This window comes from Eriocheir sinensis, unplaced genomic scaffold, assembly GCF_024679095.1.
Source record: "Eriocheir sinensis breed Jianghai 21 unplaced genomic scaffold, ASM2467909v1 Scaffold453, whole genome shotgun sequence".
Lineage (NCBI taxonomy): Eukaryota > Metazoa > Arthropoda > Malacostraca > Decapoda > Varunidae > Eriocheir > Eriocheir sinensis.
In genome coordinates, this window is record NW_026111780.1 from 311,535 (window position 1) to 337,384 (window position 25,850).

Sequence of the window (25,850 nt, forward strand, 5' to 3'; positions counted from 1 at the left end):
CATGCCGCCCCCTCCCTTGTGCTTTCCTTCCTACCATTGTATCTTTCGTTTCATGGTGCTCCCTACACATGTACTAATAGTTGTATAATCACACACTGCCCTGCCTGGGGGTTGGGATGGCATGTTTCTCCCTTCTCCCTTGTTGTTTACCTGCAACAATAAACTATCAATCAATCAATCAATCAGGTTGTGCCGATATGAAGGCTGACTCTCCAACGGGTCACTGTACAGCAAGAGCAAACACGCTGCTGCTGACTCCTGTTTCTTCTGCTGCCCCTGCTGACTCTTTACTGCCGGTGCTGACTCCTGCTGCTGCTGCTGACTCCTGCTGGTGCTGGTGCCGCCGTCAGAGTCAGCACTCCACACAGCAGCCTCCGTCCAGTGGTGACCCCAAGACTCCGTGCCCGGGGCGAGGTGAGTGTGTGTGTGTGTGTGTGTGTGTGTGTGTGTGTGTGTGTGTGTGTGTGTTTACCATACCTGGGCACGATAACAGAAAACCTTATTCCTGACATTAAACACATCGCTTATGACACACTTGTGAGACCAACACTGGAATACTGCTCCCCGGTGTGGGATCCTTACACACACAGAAACATTGACAGGTTAGAACAAATCAAGGTAAAGATTCGTATTAGGTCCGTGCCAGTATCTCATAATCTACTTTATGAAACATCAGTATCTCTTCATATATCTTTTCTACAAACCTTCAACAGTCATGGAAACGCTTTGAAAATCCAATTCAAGGACTTTTTTTTTACTCTTGAAAATATGGGATAATGTTTACAAAAGCATGTCGCCTCCTCTGCTGGCATGGGCGACACTGCAGCCGCCGCAGCAACAAAATAGCTCGCAGAGGGCTTAGGGTTGGGAAGCATATTTAAACTACTCCAATCGAACTTTACGACCTACTAACGGGGGAGCTGCGCTCCCCTCGACCCCCCCTTCTAACCAGGACCCCCCCCTCATGGATATGTGACTTATTTCACCGAGGAGGTATTTCTCGCAACACACGCTGCAGTGTCGCCGCGGCCGCCAGAGGAGGCGACGCGCTTTCGTAAACATTATCCCCTATTTTCAAGAGTAAAAAAAAAGTCCTTGAATTGGATTTTCAAAGCGTTTCCATGACTGTTGAAGGTTTGAAGAAAAGATATATGAAGAGATACTGATGTTTCATAAGGTAGGTAATGAGATACTGGCACGGACCTAAAACGAATCTTAACCCAAATCAACACCAAGGCGGCAAGGTTCATTACAAACAGTTACACTCCAACGCCTGGAATCACAACACGGATCAAACAACAGGTAAACATGGACCCTCTTCACATACGCAGACAAGCACACAGACTTACACTTATGTACAAGATCACAAACACTCACATTGACATTGATCCACATACATACTTACGCAACACAAACAGTCGACGTACTCGAAACACACACATCCATAAATACCAAACATATCACACTAACACTGACGATACAAGCACTCATACTTTCCACGCACCATACGTGACTGGAACAGCCTCCCTCAACAGATTTTAGACTGCGGTACAATAGACTCATTCAAAAAACAAATACACTCACTTGTCACCACAACACACCAACACTAACAATTACACTTGATTCACTTCCCTCCCTGGTAATAGTGGAGATTCACTTCACGCCTCCAAAATATGATATTACGACTCCATATTATACTTAAGGACGAAATACATGTCCCTTAACCATAATATGAAAGAAAAAAAATAAGTAAAGGTAGTGAAAAGGCATATTATACATACGGCAGTGGTGGCAGTGTTGCCAGCGATCCGGTTAGCGATACGTTTAGCTATCGAATAGCCCACGCATGTGAAACCAGGTCCACCACGCGTGGTTATTTTATTTTTTTTAGAACACGCACCTTTACCTAATACTATACCCGACTCAAACCTTCACAAAACCCTTTCGGTAATGGTGCGTGTTCTAAAAAAAAAATAACCACGCGTGGTGGACCTGGTCTAACATGGGTGGGCTAATGGCTAACTAAACGTACCATCGCTAACCTAGCGTACCATCCCTAACCGGATCGTTGGCAACACTACTCACCTCCCCGCCCCCGACGACACCAACACAGCGCACGTATGTATAATATGCCTTTTCCCTACCTTTACCACTTTTCTTTACTTTTAAGTTTTTCAGCCTTCATATTATGGTTAAGGGACATGTATTTCGTCCCTTAAGTATAATACGGAGGCGTAATATCGTATTTCAGAGGCGCGTATTGAATCTTCACAATTACCCCCTCCCCTGAACACTCGACTACCCCGTCCCCCCAGCAGCCAACAAATATGCATGTTATGCACCTGTACGGGTGCCCTGCGCATCATTAATCCAGATCCAGATTCCCGATAACTGATAATAGAAAACCTTATCAGTGATAACCGATATTCGTTAACTGGAGACACAAATATAGGTGATAACCGATACCCGATATAAATCCACAATTCCGATACTAGCTAGCGATAAGTCCGATAGGCGAAAACAATACTATATTGATATTTCAAATAAAACACATATATGATTTCAAATTTTCATTATCTGTATTTTAGAAAACTTACAAAACATGAAAACCAAACGTTGACATGTACATATGGACGGTAACCGTAATACTAGAAAGGCGGAGGCTGAACGGATAGCGAGACGGCCCCACGTTCTGGAGGACGCGAGTTCAATCCCCGACCGGTGCCACCAAGCTGGGATTTTTCAGCCGCCACCGAGTGGCTTAAAACTACCCACATGCTGTCCAGAAGACCACCTATCAACCCAGACCCTAGATTCTAGGATTAAAGATGAGCTCCAGGAGGGCATCATGAGCCAATGCAAGATGGCGCCAATATAAACACTCGCCTGCACCAGAACGGGCTGGGCCGACCATCAGGCCCCACCAGGAAGAAGCCTTGGACCGACCATCAGGAACTCAGGATCCACTGGGACTACAAACACTACAAACATTGGTCTCGTGAACTGTGCATGCCACGCGGCACGCCGCCATGTGATAACACAAGCCGCTGGTCTCTGTTTGCACTTTTTACAACAGGATCAAAATATTCAGGCAGTGAATAATCATTTTTGGGGCAAAGTTAAATGATTTTCTCTATAATATAGTGATTTTTTAGTCTAACATCAAGAAAAAACGTAGTGTTTTAACCCTTAGATTTCGCCGATCGTATATATAAGTGCACTACCACACGCCCCACCCGTACAAGGATCATATATATAATCATCTCACTTTACGCTCCCTATGTTTCAAAGTTCTTGACTCAGAAGAATGGTGGAGGCATCTGGCATCTGTACACTTTCTCATTCGTCTCCAGCGCGCAGCCTACCGAAGGCCACAGATCATTTTCCACTTTGGTTCGGAATACATCTATCATGTCTTGTGACGCGTCAAGCTCCGGGCGGAAGTAGAGTGTGGGCGAATTGAAGTGACACAGACTTTGATGACTGCCATGGTAGTGACATTGACAGAGGAGGGAGGGGCAAGTAGGTAGAGAGAGAGAGAGAGAGAGAGAGAGAGAGAGAGAGAGAGAGAGTGTGGGATGCTTCCATGCGACACATCACGGCCACGAGAAAATGTGCAATACTTTCGGCTGTCATAACTTTTTTTATTATTATTAGGAGAGAAGTTTTATTACACCACCATATATATATATATATATATATATATATATATATATATATATATATAGATATATATATATATATATATATATATATATATATATATATATATATATATATATATATATATATATATATATATATATATATATATATATATATATATATATATATATATATATATATATATATATATATATATATATATATATATATATATATATATATATATATATATATATATATATATATATATATATATATATATATATATATATATATATATATATATATATATATATATACTGTCCTGCCTCCATATCCGCTCTTGTCCAACTTTTCCTTAAAATCATGAATGTTCCTTGCACAAACCACCTCCTCCTCCAGCCTATTCCATAGCTCAATGCTTCTGTTTGGGAAGCTAAAGTTTTTCACATCTTGCCTACACGTGGTCGCCCTCAACTTCTTTCCATGTTCTCTCGTTTCTCTCTCGTTGCACACACACACAGGTCCTCTCTGTCCAAATGCTCCACTCTGCTCACCACCCTGCACACTGCTATCAGGTCTCCTCTTTCTCTTCTTCTCTCCAGGGTTATGAGCCCCATGCTATTGAGTCTCTCCTCCTAAGTCCTCCGACATACAAAACTCATTCAAGTATTGGTAGTATCGGCTGAAAATCAGCCGATAACGATACCGATACTCTTAAAATGTGCCGATACCACCGATACTCTTAAAATGTGCCGATACTGATACCGATACTCTTAAAATGTACCGATACCACCGATACTGATACCAATACTCTTAAAATGTGCCGATACCACCGATACTCATACCGATACTCTTAAAATGTGGCAATACCACCGATACTCATACTGATACATCGGTACACCCCTAGTCTTCACTGCGCTAAACAGCACACTATTATTGGCGAATAGTCTAGTGGAAGACTTAGGCGTTGAGAGTGGAAGATCGTTAACGGTGCCTTGTGGGACACCTGAAGAAACAGGGACGGTGTCACATGAAGATCCGTCAAGAGGAACACGTTGAGTCCAGTTAGTAAGAAATGCAGTGATCCAGTGTAGAATAGGTCCTGAAATACCGTAGTATTTCAGTTTTAATGTCAGTCTTTTGTGCGGGACTTTGTCGAAGGCTTTGGCAACATCTAAAACAAATGGGTGTGTTAGATACCACTGCTGTGAGGGAAAGGAACAGTAACTGGGTGTGTTGGCAACCACTGCTGTGAAGGAAAGGAACAGTAACTGGGTGTGTTAGCAACCACTGCTGTGAAGGAAAGGAACAGTAACCGGGTGTGTTGGCAACCACTGCTGTGAAGGAAAGGAACAGTGACTGGGTGTGTTAGCAACCACTGCTGTGAAGGAAAGGAACAGTAACTGGGTGTGTTGGCAACCACTGCTGTGAAGGAAAGGAACAGTGACTGGGTGTGTTGGCAACCACTGCTGTGAAGGAAAGGAACAGTAACTGGGTGTGTTGGCAACCACTGCTGTGAAGGAAAGGAACAGTGACTGGGTGTGTTGGCAACCACTGCTGTAAAGGAAAGGAACAGTGACTGGGTGTGTTAGCAACCACTGCTGTAAAGGAAAGGAACAGTAACTGGGTGTGTTGGCAACCACTGCTGTGAAGGAAAGGAACAGTAACTGGACGTGTTCAGGGGGTCAGTATGAGGTGTTTGGCTCATGTTCATTTCATGCATTTCATGTATCCATGTATCCCGACACACTGGCATGGTCTCGTCCACCCACTTGTCCCGCCAAGACGGCCGTCCATCCCTTGGTTAATCTCGCCCACCTGAGGGTGGCCGGCACGCCCAGTTTGAAGAGCACTGCTCTGTGCACTTTTCAATTGTATTCTCTCCCTGATGTCCTTTTTATGGTTTCTGTTCTCTGTTGTGGTTCTGCCCCTTCTTGGTTTTCAGTTTCCCTTTTCCTGAAGGTCTTTACAAGGTGCTTTTCAGCTGCCTGCTACACGGTGCCTCCAAAATGTTGAAGGCAGTTAATTCATTACTCTGGGTCTGTTTTGACCCAGTTTATTTGGTGTAGTTTTCACAATATTGTGGTTGACAACTAGTAACTGATATGCTTTGTTATACATTTTAGTAATTTGCAGCTGCTTTTTTATTTTGAATCATGTTTGTATGAGGATGTGATCTTTGTCCCCACAGCCCCGCCGGTGCTGAGCAGAAGTGAGGGTCTGAGGCGGTGCTGTGCTCAGCGCTCCCTGCGTCTTTGCTGCCGCTGATCTCTGTTGCAGTGGAGGCTGCAAGGCAGGGCACCAGCAGGAACAGACTGTCTGTGGTGTGAGGATTAGGGGTGATCACGAGAGCCTCCTCACCACCACCACCACCACCTTGCTGCTGGCATCTCCAGCCATAAAGGAAAGGAAAAGTTTGAGTGCAAGAAGACTTGAGAGTGAGAGCAGGTCCACTAGACACAGCCTTGCACACACTGGTGAAGGAAACCATGAGTGCCAAGAGTGTGGGAAAAGACTCCCTGGGAAGGGTGACCTCACCAAGTACACCCACACACTCTGGAGGAAGACCTCATGAATGCTGTGAGTGTGGTAAAAAGTTCAGTAGAAAGAGGTACCTCAACACACACACCCTGATACACACTGGTGAAAGACCTCATGAATGCTGTAAGTGTGAGAAAACGTTCAATCAGAAGAGTAACCTCATCAGACACACCCTTACACACACTGGTGAAAGACCTCATGAATGCCATGATTGTGGGAAAAAGTTCAGTAGGAAGAGTTACCTCAAGAAACACACCCTTACACACACTGGTGAAAGTCCTCATGAATGCCATGATTCTGGGAAAAAGTTTAGTAGGAAGAGTGACCTCAAGAAACACACCCTTACACACACTGGTGAAAGTCCTCATGAATGCCGTGAGTGTGACAAAACATTCAGCAGTAAGAGTGACCTTAAGAAACACACCCTTACACACACTGGTGAAAGACCTCATGAATGCCATGAGTGTGGCAAAAAGTTCAATCAGAGGAGTAACCTCAACACACACACCCTTATACACACTGGTGAAAGACCTCATGAATGCCGTGAGTGTGGTAAAAAGTTCAGTAGGAAGTGTGACCTCAAGAAACACACCCTTACACACACTGGTGAAAGACCTCATGAATGCCGTGAGTGTGGTAAAAAGTTCAGTAGGAAGGGTGACCTCAAGAAACACACCCTTACACACACTGGTGAAAGACCTCATGAATGCCGTGAGTGTGGCAAAAAGTTCAGAGCCAAGAGTGACCTGAACACACACACTTTTATACACACTGGTGAAAGACCTCATGAATGCCATGAGTGTGGCAAGAGGTTCATTTCTATGTCTGTGTTGAACACACACATCTTCAGACACTCTGGCCTGAGAGAGTTCAAGTGTGATGTTTGTAAGAAACATTTCAAGACCAAGCAGGATATTGCTCGGCACATGAATATCCACTTCCCCTGAGGTGTTGTGTTGTGCTGCTGTAAGTGTTATGCACGGAACTTTCCATATGACTCAAGAATCACGTGACAGTACAATTCTGTATAGCTTGCACTTCTCTCTGCCATCAGTGGTCAGTTACAGGCTGGCAGCCGCGACATCCACACGTTTGTCACTCGTCTTGTCCGCTGCTTGTATACACCGTTCTTGTTGTGCTTTACAGATAAATATATTGTGGACTAAAAACATGGACCTTTTCATAAACTCAACCAAAGTAATATATGTGGTGGGGGGCAGCGTTTGGTAGCCCATCCTGGTTCTGCTGACAGGCCTGACCAAACAGCTGTTTTCCTCGATGCATCTGCCTAAGGTAAGCCTGCCGCCCATGGCAGGTTTACCTTAGGCAGACGCATAGGGAGGAATTACACAGCTCAGGGCTGGACGCTGCGGAACACCTGGCCTCTGGCCTTGCCGTCATTTCTTAATGGGGCACAGGGAACTTGGTGACCTTCAGTGCCTCAAAAACTCAATTTCTCCAGACATATTTCCCCTGTCCTTCGACAACACTCAGCCATCCCCATCACCCCGGGACGCAGGGCCAGTGTGTCACCAGGGTTACCCCAGCGTGCCTTTCCCAGGTGTCCCCAGGTACCCATTTATCGACCAGCCCGAAAGGAAGGATGAACAGCTGGGTGGACTGCACGCCGACTGCCCGGGCCGGGGTTCAAACCCAGACCACGCTAACCACTGCACCACGGACACGTAATGATGGAACTCATTGCTTATAATATACCGAAGAGAGAGAGAGAGTATATTTGTCTGTGTTTCTCTCATTTTTTTCATGGTTCCCTTCTTTTCTTCAGTTACTCTTTTCCTATCTTTATCTCACACTGTTTTGTTTCATGTGTTATTTCTCTAATTTGTTTATTAATCTCCATCTTCATCTCTTTACTTTTAAGCTTGCCATCTCATTTTCTTTCTTTCAGTTGATTTGTCTCTCTCTCTCTCTCTCTCTCTCTCTCTCTCTCTCTCTCTCTCTCTCTCTCTCTCTCTCTCTCTCTCTCTCTCTCTCTCTCTCTCTCTCTCTCTCTCTCTCTCTTCTCTCTCTCTCTCTCTCTCATTCTCTCTGACATTCTTTTCTCACATTCTCTCAATCTCATTTTCATTCTCTCTCAGTCTCTCTGTTTCTCATTCTCATTATCATTCTCCCTCATTTCATTCTCCCTCATTTTCATTTTCCTCTCAATCTCATTCTTATTCCCTCTCTCCCATTCTGCCATTTCCATTCCCTCTCTCATTCTCTAATTCCTATAATCTCATTCTCTTTCTCATTCTCTCTCATTATCATTCTCATTACCTCTCTCATTCTCTCTCTCTCTCTCACACTCACACACACACACACACACATTCTTATTCTCTCATTCTATCACATCCTCTCTCTCTCTTACAGGAGTTATCTTTTGTTACTTATTCCACTCTTGTAAGTCTTTTTTTTCATCTCTGGTGATCAAGACATATCCACCATTCCACAACCATTTCTCTCCCTAAAAACATGTAACCAACCCATCTCAGTATCTGGTGCCTGACCTGTATGTTGTATTGTCTCCATTTACTGGATAATATAAATCTAACAATGACTTGCATGATTGTGTAACACGGTTAGTTGACGTCGATCGAGTCAAAAATACATGTTATTTGCGTATGGGTAAGTTTTTCTCTTTCCTGCCCCAATACTTCCTTCTATTTACTCGTAGTGAGTTTTGATCAAATCTGCGACGCTCTACATAGAAGGCTGTACATGCCTTTGATAAATAAGGCCATGGTCATTATATAATGAACTTTATACAGAGGAAGTGTGAGGGATCAAATAAGGTGAGTGTGGAACATTTCTTCTACGGAATAAAGACAAGGAAATTCTAGTGTTTTTGTATTAAAACCTGTACATATATCCTTAGTGTATATACTGTAGCAGCAGAATAACTAAAAACATATGATATGTGGAAGAAATATGGCATCCAGTGTTTTGGGTGGAATTGCTGGTTCCGCCCACCAGCTAAGCTCCGCCCCCTTTCCCCCTTGCTTCACCTCACAGTGAAGAGCGACCCACTGAGGGCCACTCCATGTATATAATTCCTCCGAGGTGGCAACCCGGGCGTCCCCCCTGCCCTGTGCCCCGGGGTGCTGGCTCCTCCCCCAGGCTCAAGGGGCAAGGAGACGCATATGAGCACCGGGGCCACGCGCAGCTATAGAGTGTGCCCCAAACTTTACCTTTATCCTCTGCGTGGAGACAAGAAAATAAGATGTCCTTCACAACAACGTGTGGACTGGCATGTAGGAGACTGGGGGAGCACCAAGCTGTTGTTTAAAGCAAGAACGGGAACCCTGGAGGCGAATGGCAGGAACAGGGACGCGGGAAACAGAGCTGTGGCTGCAGGACACGAGAGAGAGAAACGGTGGAACATCTAACTGTAGAATGCAGCAGCTGTGAGAGGCAGAGAGGGAGTAACAGCCCCAGTGTGACAGTAACAGGCAGGGAGGAGTGGGGCAGGAGGACAACGGGGCAGTGTGCACAGTGTTGGGGCTGTGTTGAGGCAGGGAGGGAGTAACAGCCTCAGTGTGACAGTAACAGGCAGGGAGGAGTGGGACAGGAGGACAACGGGGCTGTGTGGAGGCAGGGAGGGAATAACAGCCCCAGTGTGACAGTAACTGGCAGGGAGGAGTGGGACAGGAGGACAACGGGGCTGTGTGGAGGCAGGGAGGGAGTAACAGCCCCAGTGTGACAGTAACAGGCAGGGAGGAGTGGGACAGGAGGACAACGGGGCAGTGTGCACAGTGTTGGGGCTGTGTGGAGGCAGGGAGGGAGTAACAGCCTCAGTGTGACAGTAACAGGCAGGGAGGGACAGGAGGACAACGGGGCTGTGTGGATGCAGGGAGGGAATAACAGCCCCAGTGTGACAGTAACTGGCAGGGAGGAGTGGGACAGGAGGACAACGGGGCTGTGTGGAGGCAGGGAGTGAGTAACAGCCCCAGTGTGACAGTAACAGGCAGGGAGGAGTGGGACAGGAGGACAACGGGGCAGTGTGCACAGTGTTGGGGCTGTGTGGAGGCAGGGAGGGAGTAACAGCCTCAGTGTGACAGTAACAGGCAGGGAGGAGTGGGGCAGGAGGATAACGGGGCTGTGTGGAGGCAGGGAAGGAGGAGTGGGACAGGAAGACAACGGGGCAGTGTGGAGGCAGGGAGGGAGTAACAGCCCCAGTGTGACAGTAACAGGCAGGAGGACAACGGGGCAGTGTGTACAGTGTTGGGGCTGTGTGGAGGCAGGGAGGGAGTAACAGCCTCAGTGTGACAGTAACAGGCAAGGAGGAGTGGGACAGGAAGACAACGGGGCAGTGTGGAGGCAGGGAGGGAGTAACAGGCAGGGAGGAGTGGGACAGGAGGACAACGGGGCAGTGTGCACAGTGTTGGGGCTGTGTGGAGGCAGGGAGGAAGTAACAGCCTCAGTGTGACAGTAACAGGCAGGGAGGAGTGGGACAGGAGGACAACGGGGAAGTGTGCACAGTGTTGGGGCTGTGTGGAGGCAGGGAGGGAGTAACAGCCTCAGTGTGACAGTAACAGGCAGGGGACAGGAGGCCAGAGGAGGACAACAGTGTTGGGGAGACAAAAAGGAAGCAGAAAGCCTTGCCAGGACAGCCCAAGTGTTCCTCACGCGGTGCCGGAAAAAAGGCACAAATGCTTGCATGAATAAGTCCAGGGAAAAGGCTTGAAAACAAGTGATTCAAGCTGGAAAGTATAGAGCGATGGTGTATGACAGTGAGGAAAGATATGAATGGTATAACGCCATTGCCGAGCAGTGTGTGTGATGACAGCTGATGAGAATATGAGGAGGAGGACCCGCGATGGGGCGCCTGAGGTCACCAGGACAAGGCCATGACCGAGACCAAGACATGAAGTGTGAAGACATGAGCTCGTGTGCATGAGAGCAAATGGATTAAGAACTGCATGCGAATGGTTGGTGGCAGTGGTATGCGAGTCAGGTGGGTGAGCAGAGAGGAAGGGAGGCGTTTCTTTGAATGGAAGGTGACTGACAGGAACAGTGAGGGTCTAGAATGGGATGTGAGAAAGTGGAAGAGAGAGATAGACAGTGCAGTGAAAGGTGACGGTCTGAGGAGGTGGAAGCATGCGATGGAGCGAAAGAGTACTTTGGAGTGGTACAGGGAAAAGGAAGCCCCGCAGTGTGTCAGCTGCATGATGGAAGCCTGGGTGGTGATCTTCTCTGCCAAGCTCGAGCGCAGTGTATGAATGTGAATGCAAGAAACTACGGGTGGTCTGAGTCCCGCAGCAAAGTGTGTCAGATGTGTGACTGACAGGGGTGTGGATGAAACTGTCGTGCATGTGATGCTGGTGTGTGGGAGGTACCGGAGAGAAAGGACGGAGATGATGAGGGTGGCACTGATGGGCTGGGAGGTGAATGGAAGGATTGCAAGAACAGAGAGGGAATGGATGCTGGTGTGTGGGAGGTACCGGAGAGAAAGGACGGAGATGATGAGGGTGGCAATGAGTGAGATGGGCTGGGAGGTGAATGGGAGGATTGCAGGAACAGAGAGGGAATGGATGCTGGTGTGTGGGAGGTACCGGAGAGAAAGGACGGAGATGATGAGGGTGACACTGATGGGCTGGGAGGTGAATGGGAGGATTGCAGGAACAGAGAGGGAATGGATGCTGGTGTGTGGGAGGTACCGGAGAGAAAGGACGGAGATGATGAGGGTGACACTGATGGGCTGGGAGGTGAATGGGAGGATTGCAGGAACAGAGAGGGAATGGATGCTGGTGTGTGGGAGGTACCGGAGAGAAGGGACGGAGATGATGAGGGTGGCACTGATGGGCTGGGAGGTGAATGGGAGGATTGCAGGAACAGAGAGGGAATGGATGCTGGTGTGTGGGAGGTACTGGAGAGAAGGGACGGAGATGATGAGGGTGGCACTGATGGGCTGGGAGGTGAATGGGAGGATTGCAGGAACAGAGAGGGAATGGATGCTGCTGCTGCTGGGACAGTGCTGAAGCAAATGAGAGAATTATAGAAATCATGAAGAGTTTTCTGTGGTATGCAGGAAATAGGGAATAGGATGATTAGTAATGGATACTGCTTGTTTTGTTGTATTTTTCCAGGTTGTGGCGATATGAAGGCTGACTCTCCAACGGGTCACTGTACAGCAGGAGCAAGAGCAAACTCGCTGCTGCTGACTCCTGTTTCTGCTGCTGCCCCTGCTGACTCCTGCTGCTGCTGCTGCTGCCCCTGCTGACTCCTGCTGCTGCTGCTGGTGACCCCTGCTGGTGCTGGTGCCGCCGTCACAGTCAGCACTCCACACAGCAGCCTCCGTCCAGTGGTGACCCCAAGACTCCGTGCCCGGGGCGAGGTGAGTGTGTGTGTGTGTGTGTGTGTGTGTGTGTGTGTGTGTGTGTGTGTACCATACCTGGGCACGATAACAGAAAACCTTATTCCTGACATTAAACACATCGCTTATGACACACTTGTGAGACCAACACTGGAATACTGCTCCCCGGTGTGGGATCCTTACACACACAGAAACATTGACAGGTTAGAACAAATCAACACCAAGGCGGCAAGGTTCATTACAAACAGTTACACTCCAACGCCTGGAATCACAACACGGATCAAACAACAGGTAAACATGGACCCTCTTCACATACGCAGACAAGCACACAGACTTACACTTATGTACAAGATCACAAACACTCACATTGACATTGACCCACATACATACTTACGCAACACAAACAGTCGACGTACACGAAACACACACATCCATAAATACCAAACATATCACACTAACACTGACGTATACAAGCACTCATACTTTCCACGCACCATACGTGACTGGAACAGCCTCCCTCAACAGATTTTAGACTGCGGTACAATAGACTCATTCAAAAAACAAATACACACTCACTTGTCACCACAACACACCAACACTAACAATTACACTTGATTCACTTCCCTCCCTGGTAATAGTGGAGATTCACTTCACGCCTCCAAAATACGATATTACGCCTCCATATTATACTTAAGGGACGAAATACATGTCCCTTAACCATAATATGAAGGCTGAAAAACTTAAAAGTAAAGAAAAAGTGGTAAAGGTAGTGAAAAGGCATATTATACATGCGGCAGCGGTGGCAGTGTTGCCAACAATCCGGTTAGCGATGGTACGTTTAGCTGTCGATAGCCACGCATGAAACCAGGTCCACCACGCGTGGTTATTTTATTTTTAGAACACGCACTTTACCTAATACTATACCCGGCTCAAACCTTCACAAACCCTTTCGGTAAAGGTGCGTGTTCTAAAAAAATAACCACGTGTGGTGGACCTGGTCTCATGCGTGGGCTAATGGCTAACTAAACGTACCATCGCTAACCTAGCGTACCATCCCTAACCGGATCGTTGGCAACACTACTCACCTCCCTGCCGCCGCCGACACCAACACAGCACACGTATGTATAATATGCCTTTTCCCTACCTTTACCACTTTTCTTTACTTTTAAGTTTTTCCGCCTTCATATTATGGTTAAGGGACATGTATTTCGTCCCTAAGTATAATACAGAGGCGTAATATCGTATTTCAGAGCGCGTATTGAATCTGCACAATTACCCTCCCCTGCACACTCGACTCCCCGTCCCCAACAGCCAACAAATGTGCGTGTTATGCACCTGTACGGGTGCCCTGCGCATCATTAATCCAGACCCAGATCCAGATTCCCGATAACTGATAATAGAAAACCTTATCAGTGATAACCGATATTCGTTAACTGGAGACACAAAATGTATAGGCGATAACCGATACCCGATATAAATCCACATTTCTGATACTAGCTAGCAATAAGTCTGATAGCGAAAACAATACTATATTGATATTTCAAATAAAACACATATATGATTTCAAATTTTCATTATCTGTATTTTAGAAAACTTAAAAACATGAAACCAAACGTTGACATGTACATATGGACGGTAACCGTAATACTAGAAAGGCGGAGGCTGAACGGATAGCGACGGCCCCACGTTCTGGAGGACGCGAGTTCAATCCCGACCGGTGCCACAAGCTGGGACTTTTCAGCCACCACCGAGTGCCTTAAAACTACCCACATTCTGTCCAGAAGACCACCTATCAACCCAGACCCTAGATTCTAGGATTAACCTCTGAGTACCGCTATGGCGAGAAAACTAGTACACCCCATACCGCACTATGTGCAAAAAATTTTTCTTTCAAAACACTCGAATCTATCCCAAAACCATAAAAATGTTGTCATTCCCTTTCCGTTGCTTAGAAGTGTACCCCTTCATCTCACCCGCAGCCCCCACCTGTCCAGCCCGCTCAGCCGAGAGCGAGTTCATGCTCTGCCCGCCACTCCGTTTCAGCCAGCGGTTTTGTAGTTCCACACTTTTTACACTCAGTGCATCATGGAACAATTATATTTCGAGAAATAAGACCGGTTTGAAAATTATAAAATGACGATACGGTATCGTCAACCGTATGGGAAGCAACATTTTGTTTTTGGCAGAGGGTGGTAAGCTGTCCTGAACTTTTCCTTTGTTTTCACTATGTGGCGTATCCCATAGGATCATGAGAACCTGGGAGAGGCTAGCCCAACTCTCTAGCTATCACGTGATACCCGGCTGGTCTTCGGGAACCAAAACTTTTTCGAAATAAGACCGAGTGTAAGGGTAACTCAGTGACGATGTGGTATCGTCACCCGTACTGGCGGTAACATCCAGTGGTGACGATACCGTATCGTCATCGGTACTCAGAGGGTTAAAGATGAGCTCCAGTAGGGCATCATGAGCCAATGCAAGATGGCGCCACTATAAACACTCGCCTGCACCAGAATGGGCTGGGCCGACCATCAGGCCCCACTGGGAAGAAGCCTTGGACCGACCATCAGGAACTCAGGATCCAATGGGAAGAAACCTACCAGTGCAATAGGCCAAGACATAACCCAAGACATGCACAAACCACTTCCTCCTCCAGCCTATTCCATAGCTCAATGCTTCTGTTTGGGAAGCTAAAGTTTTTCACATCTTGCCTACACGTGGTCGCCCTCAACTTCTTTCCATGTTCTCTCGCTTTCTCTGCGCACACACACAGGTCCTCTCTGTCCAAATGCTCCACTCTGCTCACCACCCTGCACACTGCTATCAGGTCTCCTCTTTCTCTTCTTCTCTCCAGGGTTGTGAGCCCCATGCTATTGAGTCTCTCCTCCTAAGTCCTCCGACGTACAAAACTCATTCAAGTATCGGTAGTATCGGCTGAAAATCAGCTGATAACGATACTGATACTCTTAAAATGTGCCAATACCACCGATACTGATACCGATACTCTTAAAATGTGCCGATACCACTGATACTGATACCGATACTCTTAAAATGTGCCGATGCCACCGATACTGATACCGATACTCTTAAAATGTGCCGATACCACCGATACTGAAACCAATACTCTTAAAATGTGCCGATACTGATACCGATACTCTTAAAATGTGCCGATACCACCGATACTGATACCAATACTCTTAAAATGTGCCGATACCACCGATACTCATACCGATACTCTTAAAATGTGCCAATACCACCGATACTCATACTGATACATCAGTACATCCCTAGTCTTCACTGCGCTAAACAGCACACTATTATTGGCAAATAGTCTAGTGGAAGACTTAGGCGTTGAGAGTGGAAGATCGTTAACGGTGCCTTGTGGGACACCTGAAGAAACAGGGACGGTGTCACATGAAGATCCATCAAGAGGAACACGTTGAGTCCAGTTAGTAAGAAATGCAGTGATCCAGTGTAGAATAGGTCCTGAAATACCATAGTATTTCAGTTTTAATGTCAGTCTTTTGTGCGAGACTTTGTCGAAGGCTTTGGCAACATCTAAAACAAATGGGTGTGTTAGATACCACTGCTGTGAAGGAAAGGAACAGTAACTGGGTGTGTTAGCAACCACTGCTGTGAAGGAAAGGAACAGTAACTGGGTGTGTTGGCAACCACTGCTGTGAAGGAAAGGAACAGTTACTGGGTGTGTTGGCAACCACTGCTGTGAAGGAAAGGAACAGTAACTGGGTGTGTTGGCAACCACTGCTGTGAGGGAAAGGAACAGTAACTGGATGTGTTCAGGGGGTCAGTATGAGGTGTTTGGCTCATGTTCATTTCATGTATCCATGTATCCCGACACGCTGGCATGGTCTCGTCCACCCACTTGTCCCGCCAAGACAGCCGTCCATCCCTTGGTTAATCTCGCCCACCTGAGGGTGGCCGGCATGCCCAGTTTGAAGAGCACTGCTCTGTGCACTTTTCAATTGTATTCTCTCCTTGATGTCCTTTTTATGGTGTCTGTTCTCTGGTGTGGTTCTGCCCCTTCTTGGTTTTCAGTTTCCCTTTTCCTGAAGGTCTTTACAAGGTGCTTTTCAGCTGCCTGCTACACGGTGCCTCCAAAATGTTGAAGGCAGTTAATTCATTACTCTGGGTCTATTTTGACCCAGTTTATTTGGTGTAGTTTTCACAATATTGTGGTTGACAACTTGTAACTGATATGCTTTGTTATACATTTTAGGAATTTGCAGCTGCTTTTTTTATTTTGAATCATGTTTGTATGAGGATGTGATCTTTGTCCCCACAGCCCCGCCGGTGCTGTGCAGACGTGAGAGTCTGAGGCGGTGCTGTGCTCAGCGCTCCCTGCGTCTTTGCTGCCGCTGATCTCTGTTGCAGTGGAGGCTGCAAGGTAGGGCACCAGCCTGAGTGCCCGGGACCAGCAGGAACAGACTGTCTGTGGTGTGAGGATCAGGGGTGACCAGGAGAGCCTCACCACCACCACCACCACCACCACCACCTTGCTGCTGGCATCTCCAGCCATAAAGGAAAGGAAAAGTTTGAGTGCAAGAAGACTTGAGAGTGAGAGCAGGTCCACTAGACACAGCCTTCCACACACTGGTGAAGGAAACCATGAGTGCCAAGAGTGTGGGAAAAGACTCCCTGGGAAGGGTGACCTCACCAAGTACACCCACACACTCTGGTGAAAGACCTCATGAATGCCGTAAGTGTGGGAAAACGTTCAATCAGAAGAGTAACCTCAACAGACACACCCTTACACACACTGGTGAAAGACCTCATGAATGCCGTGAGTGTGGCAAAAAGTTCAGTCAGAAGAGTAACCTCAACACACACACCCTTACACACACTGGTGAAAGACCTCATGAATGCCATGATTGTGACAAAACGTTCAGCAGTAAGAGTGACCTCAAGAAACACACCTTACACACACTGGTGAAAGACCTCATGAATGCCGTGAGTGTGGCAAAAAGTTCAATCAGAGGAGTAACCTCAACACACACACCCTTACACACACTGGTGAAAGACCTCATGAATGCCATGATTGTGACAAAAAGTTCAGTAGGAAGAGTGACCTCGAGAAACACACCCTTACACACACTGGTGAAAGACCTCATGAATGCCATGAGTGTGGCAAAAAGTTCCATCAGAAGAGTCACCTCAAGAATCATACCCTTACACACACTGGTGAAAGTCCTCATGAATGCAGTGAGTGTGGCAAAAAGTTCAGTGATAAGAGTAACCTCAACACACACACCCTTATACACACTGGTGAAAGACCTCATGAATGTCATGAGTGTGGCAAAAAGTTCAATCAGAAGAGTACCCTCAACACACACACCCTTAGACACAGTGGTGAAAGACCTCATGAATGCCAAGAGTGTGGCAAGAGGTTCATTTCTATGTCTGTGTTGAACAAGCACATCTTCAGACACTCTGGCCTGAGAGAGTTCAAGTGTGATGTTTGTAAGAAACATTTCAAGACCAAGGGGGATATTGCCCAGCACATGAAGATTCACTTCCCCTGAGGTGCCGTGTTGTGCTGCTCGATGTGTTATGCATGTGTGTGTGTGTGTGTGTGTGTGTGTGTGTGTGTGAAGAATAGAAGAATAGAATAGAATGCATTTATTGCTCAGACTTTTACAATAAAAGAATGGAGCACAGCCCCTGTGTAACCAGTTATATCATCAACTCTTTATCTAAAATGCCTCAGAACTAATTTAATAAAATGAGCCAAATTGCTTAGCATGTGCACATTCATCCCCTATTTGTTCACCATTACATTTATCACAATACCATTCTTCTCTTCTGATATCACGGTACCTGCCACTAACAACTGGTAATTGGTTATTTCCTGTGAGAATCTTACTTATATTGATACGGTTTGTTTTACTTAGTTTAACAAGGTAATCCTCAATCCCATAAATTTCTTTATACATACTGTAACTACTACATTTGCCTTTTGTTGTTATATTCCTATACCAAGTTGATATCCATAAATATTTCAACCTCTGCTCAACGGTCTTCCTAAACAACTTAACATTGTTGATGGTTTGTGGCTGCCATACGCCTGACAGACCACATTCAATACATATACGTTTTATATAGTCCAACCATGGCAATATAAAAGTACCAGACATACATAAGTGCAATAAACATGTGTACATAACATAACTCAGCTCAGTATTTTTTCCCGTAATTAACCTTGACCAATAATTTATCATCCTGCATTTTATAGATATTTCCAGTGGATACATTCCTGATTCCCCATATACAATATCTGTACTTGTATACCTATGTACATACATTACATATTTAAGATGCCTCATCTGTAAAGATTCCAGTTCCCTTATAATGTCATAACCCCATATTTCGCATGCGTAAGTCGCAGCTGTCACCACCATACTATTGTACATTTCTAATTGTATATCAAATGGCAAATCATATTTTCGAGAAGTCCCAATCAGCTGATACATGACCGTAAGCCCCAAATACACTGCCGAATTTTGGCTCACGAATGTGCGCGAATATGCAAGTCATCCTCTGTCGCGAGCAAGTTCGGCATCTTTCTTGCCTGTTCTTGGCCGTTCGGGGACATGTCTGCGTCCACCTCGCGACTTTTGACAGTTGGTCACGACCGCCACGAAAGTTTCATGTTGCATGAAAAATTCGTGCTCGCCGAATGTGCACGAATGTAAAATGGACGCCGAATTGTTGCCGAAATGTCGCTGACAATTCGGCATCCGATTCGCGGTGTTCGGCGAATTGTCGCCGAATTTTGACCGTTGAAATTTTAATTTTATTGGCAAATTTGTCACCGACTCTTCAGGGACAAGTTGCCGAATGGCCAAGACTATTTGGGGACATGTCCCCGAATATTCGGCGAATTAATCACGATACGGCAAATGGGTCTCGGTGGGAGGTGTACACGGGGATCTGTCTATCTATCTATCTATCTATCTATTTATGTATTATCTATCTATCTAACTATTTCTATCTATTTATCTATCTATCTATCTCTCTCTCTCTCTCTCTCTCTCTCTCTCTCTCTCTCTATATATATATATATATATATATATATATATATATATATATATATATATATATATATATATATATATATATACACGGAATAAAATAATACTATAATAATAAATAGTAAACAAGAAAATATGAAAAACAAGAAGAATCATAAATAATATATAAAATATGTATGGAACTAACATTTTCATTTATTTCATAATTAATTTACTATTTATTAGTTTATTTATTTCTTAATATCATTATTCTGCCATTATTTAACCTTTGTTTCATTTTCAGTTATTTAGATTTATTTCTTCTTTCAGTTACTGGTTTGTTAATTAATATAACGTAAACATTCATTCATTCTAAAATATTTGTAGGAGAGCAAAACAAAAACAAGTCACATTCATACATTTTATTACACGTACTATCGGAAGGAAATAGGCATAACTTGTGAGGGGTTCAACGGGGCTGTCTTAGAACTCATGGAGGAGACAGCGTGTGGTGTTGATCCATGACATCCCGTTGGTTTTTTTGTTTTTTTGTTTTTTTTACGTTGCTACCTATTGCGCCGGCAGGCATCTTCCCGGTGGGCCTGATGAACGGCCCAAGGCTTCTTCCAGGTGGGGCCTGATGGTCGGCCCAGCCCGTTCTGGCGCAGGCGAGTGTTTATAGTGGCGCCATCTTGCATTGGCTCATGCTGCCCCCCGGAACTCGTTCTTCATTCGCTTGGACGGCTTCCTCTAGAGTCCGGGTTGATGGGTGGTCTTCAGGCGCCGGATGCTCAAAGGTGGTGGTAACTTATCCCCGGAGACGGTTGTAAGTCACGGGTCGCGTCACAAGTTTGCTCCCCGCTAGGATCCTCCTCCGCAGCGATGCACAGCGCGGTCGCCGCGGCGTGCTAAGGGTCAGCCCTATGGTTCACGAGTGAGGCGGTAGAGGGCGGGCAGCTCACCAGCTGATGTGATTGCAACCAATGGAAATCAGTGAAACAAAAAAGACAGCCAATCAGGATCAAGGAAGGTGATTGCAAAAAAACGGCGCCAGCGACGAAAACTACCGCGAGTCAGTATTTCCTCAAGTCCGTACAGCCAAGCTAAGATGGGGAAGACTAGTGAGTATTGGCCGGAGAGGAGGTTACCGTGCTGGAAATAACGACGGTCAAGATTTTAGAAGTGGGGCAGTTGTCAGGCGCGGCAAAGAGGTGTGGGTTAGAGGTGAACAACGTATGCTATGTGTGTGGGTACGAGAGGAAGTTAGAGGCTCAGGAATGCATAATACGTGCATTGAGGAGTGAGATGAGGGAACTAAGGAAGAGGTTTGACAGTGCTCAGGAGAGGCAAGTCCTGGGGGCCGGCCTGGCAAGGGCGATGGACAAGGGAGAGGCAGGTGGGAGCACAGGTGCCTGATGGGGGGAAGCAAGGTGTGACATTCATGTATGGGTGAAAGGGAGGGTAACAATATGATTGAGCACATGCTACTTGAGTGATGTATATAAGAGAGAAAAGAGGATTATGGTAACAGTTGTGACCGAATGGAATAGGATGTTGGAGAGTGATGTAAAAAGGTTAAATGCATGCAATATTATTTCAGCTGAGGTCATTTTCAAAGCAGACAATTGTTGTCATTCAGTAGATCATGTCATCCTTAATCATCAGAAATCATTTTCAAGACTCAATTCTGACCTGTCACATTGCGTAGATCTTAATTGTCATTCTTAGTCAGTTGAGGTCATCTTGAAGCCAACAATTCTTGTTTCATAGTTCAATTCTTGTCATTCTTTCTCTTTTTGTTCCTCAGGTATATTTTGGAAATTGATATCATATTTACTTCCATTTATTTAATTTTGGGAGCAGGCATTAAGGCCAGGTTACCTTATATTTAGTTTAATTAGGTCAGATCAGGTTAGGTTAGATTTAATTTGATTAGGGTAGTTAGTTTTAATTGTGATCAATGAATGTGTAATATGCTTCAGTTATATAATGTGCACTCGCCATTGCCAATGGAGCTTGGGAATAATAACACATGACTTAGTCATTCACTTTTTTTTTTATTGGATTAACCTGCAGCTTGGGTAGATATTACAGCTTGATGTAGCACGTAACAGCTAATACAGCACAACAAATAACTAATTACTGAGAAATCATATATATAGGAAGGTAGTTGGTGTGGAAGAGAAATGGCTACTAACTCTGCCCTGTGCACAGGGGGTGATAAGTGGTGCCACAAAGAGATGCTCAGGGCTGAGAAATGTAAATCAAGTAGGGGTGCATTACAGGTGCCCAGTTTGTGAAAGAGGGGACAGGAAACAGAGGAAATAGGTAACTGGAATTGTGTGGCAAAGCAGAAGGGAGGAAAGGACCTGCAGAAGCCACTCCCTCAACAGACTATTGGAAATGGTTTGACTATAGTAAGTCTGCTGGTCAACAGAAAAATATTCTTAATGTCGTGCCTGGCATGGGCACTCCTTAATAATGTTGGTTAATTATACCTCAAAGTAGAATTAATTGTTGATCACTTAAACCAGAGAGTAAAATTAGTAGTTTATTTACCAAGTCTTATAAGGCACCGTTATCGCACACAGGATTATCATCTGCCAAATAATATGGGAAGCGTGACTTTAAGAATATTACTTAAGGTAAATATATTTGTTTAGAGATTCTGATGATGAACTAAGGGTCAAGGGACAGGATTCAGCCATACAAGACTAAATTGTCGCTCATAACACTTAGAACTTAGTCTAATTATAAACTAACATGTAAACACAAGAAACAAGTAACACCAACACACAAACAAAACCTATCAAGTGTTCCCACTAACATATGGTAAAAAACCTGCTCATTCAGTCTAACACCACTCATCAACTTAATTAAGCCTTACTACAACTACTGAGTGTTTGCACTCCACCGTGGTTACCCCTGATAATGATACACACACCATTTGTCCTTTTCCCTCTTTCCTCCTCCTGCACACAACCCCCAGGGCATGCTGGCTTGGGTCCCAGCAGTCAGCCAGCCTACTATCAGACAGACTTACTTCGACACCTCTGTATGGGGCGATACCTCGTATAAGAGTCCTTAAATATAATATTATAGCCTAGGTATATTGATCACTTCTATGTATGTGAGGCCGGTTATGCTATATGAAACAACAAGTTGTAGAGGATGACATGGAGCCAAGAGTGCAGAATGCTGAGATACATGGGGCATGTGAGATGGACAAGTAGGGTACCAAACTAGGTGATAAGAATGTGTGGTGTGGAGGTGGTGCCCCTCTTGATCAAAGACGCTGAAGTTAGGGTTGACTGAAGATCTGCTGGGCAGCATGTTGGTAACCCTCTGCCACTTGTCAATGGTTGAAAACTCTCAGCGTCTTGCGGTGGGAGTCGAGTCCTCTGGATCACCACATACACACACTGACCACTCGGCCACCGGTGCACCATACGCAATCTGCAGGTGTAAGCTGATATTAATTAAATATTAATAATAATCGCCATAAAATTGTGATCAAGAATGCTGAACATGTGGCCATTATGATTTCTTGTTTTGTTCTTATGCCTCCGACTGTGAGTTGTGCACATTTACATTTGAAAGTAATCTATTACTAACTGCAAGGTCTACATATATGCCTACCTATACTCAGGAAAAGAAGTTTCTAATAATTTCCTGCCTGACAACTTGACCAGGAATCAGTCTGCTGTTTCTCACAGGCTGAACTGGTACTTCTTCTGCAGCGATCCACTCAGTAGTTGTGCAGGAGCATACAAGAAGTCGCAATCTTCATAGTCTTCTTGGGGTCATGCTGCAAACTTCCTCCTGACTTATGTAGGCACCTGCACCTTGACTTGAGGATCCCAAAGGTCCGTTCGACAACTCATCTTGTCCTGTGATGACTTGTTGTATCATTCCTCCCCAGGCGTTGTCGGGCGTGCAACTGGGGTCATCAGGAATGGCTCCATAGGATACGCACTGTCTCCTGTGAAGTTGAAAATTCATTAATCCACTATTTATCATTATGAAATGCATGAAAACTATCTTAAAAATTCTATTAATAACTATTGTTGTGGTTGACATCTTTATCTCATGACTGGCCTTTTCACAAAGTACCCGAGTTACTTTATCAATGGCCCTTGATTGGTCATTTCCAACACCGTTTCCAATAACACCTTGAAAGCTGCCACTCACAAAAACCTTAGTGTAGCCAGAACCTGGGTGTGTGTTGGGAGTGCATGTGCCCTCCTGGTTCTCCTTTCCAGGTGGGGGTGCAACTCATCACAGAGCCTGATGATTTCCTGACGGGGGAATCTATACACCTGCATGTGACTGGGTGTGTTGGCAACCACTGCTGTGAAGGAAAGGAACAGTGACTGGGTGTGTTAGCAACCACTGCTGTGAAGGAAAGGAACAGTGACTGGGTGTGTTGGCAACCACTGCTGTGAAGGAAAGGAACAGTAACTGGACGTGTTCAGGGGGTCAGTATGAGGTGTTTGGTTCATGTTCATTTCATGTATCCATGTATCCCGACACGCTGGCATGGTCTCGTCCACCCACTTGTCCCGCCAAGACAGACGTCCATCCCTTGGTTAATCTCGCCCACCTGAGGGTGGCCGGCACGCCCAGTTTGAAGAGCACTGCTCTGTGCACTTTTCAATTGTATTCTCTCCCTGATGTCCTTTTAATGGTGTCTGTTCTCTGGTGTGGTTCTGCCACTTCTTGGTTTTCAGTTTCCCTTTTCCTGAAGGTCTTTACAAGGTGCTTTTCAGCTGCCTGCTACACGGTGCCTCCAAAATGTTGAAGGCAGTTAATTCATTACTCTGGGTCTATTTTGACCCAGTTTATTTGGTATAGTTTTCACAATATTGTGGTTGACAACTTGTAGCTGATATGCTTTGTTATACATTCTAGGAATTTGCAGCTGCTTTTTTTATTTTGAATCATGTTTGTATGAGGATGTGATCTTTGTCCCCACAGCCCCGCCAGTGCTGTGCAGAAGTGAGGGTCTGAGGCGGTGCTGTGCTCAGCGCTCCCTGCGTCTTTGCTGCCGCTGATCTCTGTTGCAGTGGAGGCTACAAGGCAGGGCACCAGCCTGAGTGCCCGGGACCAGCAGGAGTAGACTTTCTGTGGTGTAAGGATCAGGGGTGATCACGAGAGCCTCCTCACCACCACCACCACCACCACCACCTTGCTGCTGGCATCTCCAGCCATAAAGGAAAGGAAAAGTTTGAGTGCAAGAAGACTTGAGACTGAGAGCAGGTCCACTAGACACAGCCTTGCACACACTGGTGAAGGAAACCATGAGTGCCAAGAGTGTGGGAAAAGACTCCCTGGGAAGGGTGACCTCACCAAGTACACCCACAGACTCTGGAGGAAGACCTCATGAATGCCGTGAGTGTGGCAAAAAGTTCAGTAAGAAGAGGGACCTCAACACACACACCCTGACACACACTGGTGAAAGACCTCATGAATGCCGTGAGTGTGACAAAAAGTTCAGTCAGAAGAGTAACCTCAACACACACACCCTTACACACACTGGTGAAAGACCTCATGAATGCCGTGAGTGTGACAAAAAGTTCAGTCAGAAGAGTAACCTCAACACACACACCCTTACACACACTGGTGAAAGACCTCATGAATGCCGTGAGTGTGGCAAAAAGTTCAGTACGAAGAGTGACCTCAAGAAACACACCCTTACACACACTGGTGAAAGACCTCATGAATGCCGTGAGTGTGGCAAAAAGTTCAATCAGAAGAGTCACCTCAACAGACACACCCTTACACACACTGGTGAAAGACCTCATGAATGCCAAGAGGTGGCAAAAGTTCAGCATGAAGAGTGACCTCAAGAAACACGCCCTTACACACACTGGTGAAAGACCTCATGAATGCCGTGAGTGTGGCAAAAAGTTCAGTGATAAGAGTAACCTCAACATACACACCCTTAGACACACTGGTGAAAGACCTCATGAATGCCGTGAGTGTGGCAAAAAGTTTATTCAGAAGAGTAACCTCGACAGACACACCCTTACACACACTGATGAAAGACCTCATGAATGCCGTGAGTGTGGCAAAAAGTTCAGAGCCAAGAGTGACCTGAACACACACACTTTTATACACACTGGTGAAAGACCTCATGAATGCCAAGAGTGTGGCAAGAGGTTCATTTCTATGTCTGTGTTGGACAAGCACATCTTCAGACACTCTGGCCTGAGAGAGTTCAAGTGTGATGTTTGTAAGAAACATTTCAAGACCAAGCAGGATATTGCTCGGCACATGAAGATCCACTTCCCCTGAGGTGTTGTGTTGTGCTGCTGTAA

At 45.7% G+C, this 25,850-nt stretch overlaps 1 protein-coding gene and 2 long non-coding RNA genes across 10 annotated transcripts in view; 1 reads left to right on the forward strand and 2 right to left on the reverse strand.

Moving 5' to 3' along the window:
• Window positions 1-25,061, forward strand: part of LOC126992387 (zinc finger protein 239-like) — a 46,323-nt gene extending 21,262 nt beyond the window's left edge. The window contains exons 2-5 of one of the 8 annotated variants that reach the window (XR_007746517.1): window positions 187-414; window positions 12,279-12,526; window positions 16,806-17,087; window positions 24,790-25,061. The gene's annotated coding sequence lies outside the window, so the exon portion shown is untranslated. Of the gene's footprint in view, window positions 1-186; window positions 415-12,278; window positions 12,527-16,805; window positions 17,088-23,870; window positions 24,009-24,507 lie in introns of those variants that run through there. The other 7 variants (XR_007746518.1, XR_007746516.1, XR_007746519.1 and 4 more) reach the window with 7 other exon arrangements.
• Window positions 1-25,850, reverse strand: part of LOC126992389 (uncharacterized) — a 43,278-nt gene that overhangs the window by 10,856 nt on the left and 6,572 nt on the right. The gene's annotated exons all lie outside the window — the stretch shown is intronic.
• On the reverse strand, window positions 5,880-25,426 carry LOC126992388 (uncharacterized). Its single transcript, XR_007746522.1, has 4 exons — window positions 25,412-25,426; window positions 25,055-25,245; window positions 17,010-17,436; window positions 5,880-6,024 (listed from the first exon to the last, which is right to left on the reverse strand). It is a non-coding gene; the product is annotated as an uncharacterized LOC126992388 (long non-coding RNA).